At 39.8% G+C, this 3,984-nt stretch overlaps 1 protein-coding gene across 1 annotated transcript in view; it reads right to left on the bottom strand.

The window, feature by feature from the left end:
• Positions 1-203: 203 nt before the first annotated feature.
• The window catches only part of klhl20 (kelch-like family member 20), a 29,875-nt gene continuing 26,094 nt past the window's right edge, over positions 204-3,984 (bottom strand). The window contains exon 15 of the mRNA XM_020624557.1: positions 204-3,984. The gene's annotated coding sequence lies outside the window, so the exon portion shown is untranslated.

Here is a 3,984-nt window from a genome sequence, read left to right as displayed (position 1 = left end):
GACTGCTGCCCCCGTGACCCGGTCCCGGATAAGCGGAGGAAAATGGATGGATGGATGTTTTTTGCTTTGGAACTGTAATGATTGTTTTTAGATCTCCAGTTTATAAAGACAGCTTATTTAATGCACCACAGGCACTACACATTTATGCCACCTTTTGACAACCATCTCAAATTTAGCAGAAACTCTCAGAGAAACAAACACTGTTTTCCAGGGAAAAGGTTTAATCCTTGCCATAATGAATTTGGTGAGTCCATGCGTCACCAGATGGCATTTTTTGGACTCCACTGTTCTAATCACAGCTGAGAGGCTACCAAAAACAAAATATCTGAATATACAGTGCTGGCTGAAGGCTGGGTGATTTGTTTATCACAGTCACAATGCATCATTAGTAGCTCAAATAACAAAAATGGGAACTTCACTCAGTTTGGGAGCCAAATACAGAAGTACTGCTTTGGTCTAAGAGAGAACAATTGATATTTGTTAATTAAAAAAAATGCACTGCCAGAGTTAGTTATTGAGAGAGAGAAGAGTCAGGGGTAATATTTGGACATTAGAAAATGAGTCATCTTAAAATGCAACCACAAAGCTGAAAACATTTTGGAAGCCAACACTGACAAGTTAACATTTTTTGGAACACTATGGGTCATCACTACTCGACAGTAACGGGGCTGCCAGAGACAAAAGCAGTACCATGTATGGACTCCTAACTGAGTGGGGTTTCACTGTACTGTGGCATGGCGTATGTGGTAGATGCTTCAAGAAGCAGGTATACACAGCTGGTCAGACGGCACAATTTGTTCCTCAACAACAACTGATTGTATCATTTGTATTTGATGGAAACTGGACATTCATTACAATCTGATACACAAAATGTGCTGTTCCAATTTCAGAATTTTAGAAAGCTGCATGAAATGGTCAGATTACACAATTTGTGTCTGTAAAACATCCCAGACCACAAACATTTATTTTGAGACCTGAATATCTACCTACAGAAACTACACCATCAGTCCAGCAGTGACCCTGTGACTTGACATCCCCCACTAGCACAGACAACTCAAACCAACAGACTCTACTGAAGATTTGCCATATTATTGAACATCAATGCCAGTATTCACTTTAGAACCTGCTTGCTGTGGCTAACTTCATGCATTACAACCGTGAATTGCAAAACTGTGATGAATAGTGTGTGACAAAAATCAAGTCAAACAAGTAGTGTTGCATTTAGGAAATAAATCCACTTCTGCACAGCACTGAGGCTGTCATTCTGTGTGGGAGGCCTGGAATTTCTGATTCCTAAGTTGACCTATGATAATTTTAGGCATTTTCTATCCCATAACTGGAAAGCTGAGCACCCATAAAAATAAGAAAAAAAAAGATGAACTCTAAAAACACATTTCCAATCACAGTGCAATAAATTATGAGAGGATTAATCCAAACTATTACACCATCTATTCAAACTGTGTCTGTTTCACATTGAGCTGAGATCAGTTACACAACCACTAGGAAAACTAACTAACTCTGCGCTAGAACTGTTTTCCAGCAGGTGGTTCCATGACATTGAGCTGCATATGAGGACTTTAGAAAACCAAAACATGGGAAGGTATGAATGTAGAACAAAAAGGACCTGTGTCTCAAAACAAAATCAATTCCTTTGACTACATATGAATCAATGACAGTGTCCAAAAGATCCTATTAACATTTCTGAACTGAACTTCAGTCTCAGCGCTGTCCATGTCCTGGTCAGTCTATAACATAGATGTGATCAGTATCTTGAATGGATGGCTGATAAATAGCTTCAGCATAAAATATTTACAAGTTCATAACATTTTAAAGTGACACTGAATGTATTTTTTGCATGACAGGCCTAAGCATTATGGTGGCCCTGCTGTGGGCACAGACTAACCACCTGTGTCACCAGTAGGTCACTGGCTCCAGTGTTCAGTGAAAACTCATCAGCAACTGTAAGTGGCTCTGTGACCTAAGCAGTAAACATAATTCCCCACTTTTGTATAAAAACAGGGAAAGTCATGTAGTATTTTAAAGCAGCATGTTTGTAATATATTCAAATTTTTCCCAATCTCAATATCCTCCAGAGCAAAAATGACAACATGCGGAATCCATTTTAAATGACTACAAAAAGTCTTAGTCTGTTTATATTCTATATTTTTCTACTGTCAACAAATTCCACACAAAGTCCAAAACCAACAATTGAAGCATCCCACTAACACACAGTATGTGCAGCCACAGCCTGATGTGTTACTACTCTGTGCCATAGAGCTGTATTGTTGACAGCTCAGCTACAGCTGATAGCGGTTCCCAACAAGGCATTATTTCCTCCTGCGTGAATAATGTTTGTTAAAACCTACAGTGCCCAACTTCTGTATGAAATTACTGAGCCTTCAAAAATGTTCAGTAAATGTTTATGTTTTTAAAATTAACATTTTTATGATGAATTAATACATTTGGGATTAAGCACTACAGACAGGCTGGGGAAGTTAGAAAGCGCTGACAAACAGATAAACATCTTGTTGGTTCTGGTTCTTTTAAGGGACTTGTTGACAAAAAAAAATAAAATAAAGATTAAAAAAAAGGAAGAAATATCACCAGCATTGGCCTTTAGACTCCTACAAGTTCCAACTTTTCCCTCTTTGAGGTTAGACTGTCTGCATACTATCAAATGCAATATATGACTCCGCTAAGATCTCAGTATGCTTCAAATGAATGGGGGTGAATGGTGTCAACCCATGTTTCCAATGGCAGAGTCTAGGGAGCAATTTTTGTAACCTCCCAAAACATGCATTTTGTTAAATACACGTCGATTGGCCAGGTGTATGAGCATGTGAGGGTGTGGAGGGCTGGACCTGAAGCCCAGCTGAAGGCGCGCCTTCAGGCGTTTACATTTGGAACAGGTGTAAACACTTTTGCACTTGATTTAATAAAACAACCTTGTTCATCTGAAGTATACTGAGGCCTTCAGTTTTCAGCACTGGAGCCAACAATAAACCAGGCAGGACTGAATCATTCTGGTGCCTAGGTTTTTTTCCACTGAGGGGTTTATGCTGACTAACAGGTTAACAGGCTTTAAATTCCTTTAACTACACTGTGAGCATCTAAACTGAAATCTATAAACATCCAAGGTAACAAATGGCTACAGTAGCCAGTCCTGTAAAGTACAGCAGTCCCATTCAATGACAGTAAGTTTGGGAGAAAATGTTGTGCTCCTCTCCTGCTACTAATCTCCTCTGGTGGCAATAAAAGCCTAAACATACAGATGCCTTCAGAAGGAAACTGATATTTTGCTAATGATTAATGCTACACATATAAGGGCCAGAGATGTAACAGCCACAAGTGAGATGTACGCTTCCAAGACTTGGGCCAAGTAAAGACAGAATGAACGAGCACAGACTTACCTCTGACAGTCAGGATGCAATGTGATATCCAAATTAAAGAAAGTTTTGTGGTTCGTTAGCTGCTTTTCATGCATTTAAGGTGGCTGTCACTAGCCTGAATTTGGGGACTGGCATTTTAAGACAAGGGAAGGTAGCAGAGGCTGTCACAGTTGGAAACACTGAAAAAGTCCTCTTCTAGTGGCCTCTGAACTTTTTAAATCTCAGATAGATAAAAATATCTCCCCACAACAGCAAAAATCAATCAAACTAAGTTTCATCCATTCTAATGTCCCAGACTGAGAAGACTGAAAACCTGAAGACATTACAGGTCATCCTCTCCTAACTTGGCAGATTTCTGTTCACAGTGCACTTTATGGTGACCATGGTCAATCAGCGAAGACAGTCAGGGCATCTGAAAGTTACTGACCTTGGCGTTGGGCTGGGTATGAGTCAAAAGTTCAAAAGTTCATACCTCTTTTGGCTCAGCCCCCCCGTTTCTCTAATCCTCACGTGAATTAACAGTCTTTTGGAGGCATAAGAGTCAGTGAAAAGATGTGTCCATTGCAATTTGATAAAAAGTGTGTGTGTTGGGGGG

Source organism: Monopterus albus, unplaced genomic scaffold (genome assembly GCF_001952655.1).
Source record: "Monopterus albus unplaced genomic scaffold, M_albus_1.0 scaffold331.1, whole genome shotgun sequence".
Lineage (NCBI taxonomy): Eukaryota > Metazoa > Chordata > Actinopteri > Synbranchiformes > Synbranchidae > Monopterus > Monopterus albus.
Note: the sequence above shows the minus strand (reverse complement) of the source record. Positions and strands in the feature narration are given on the sequence as shown.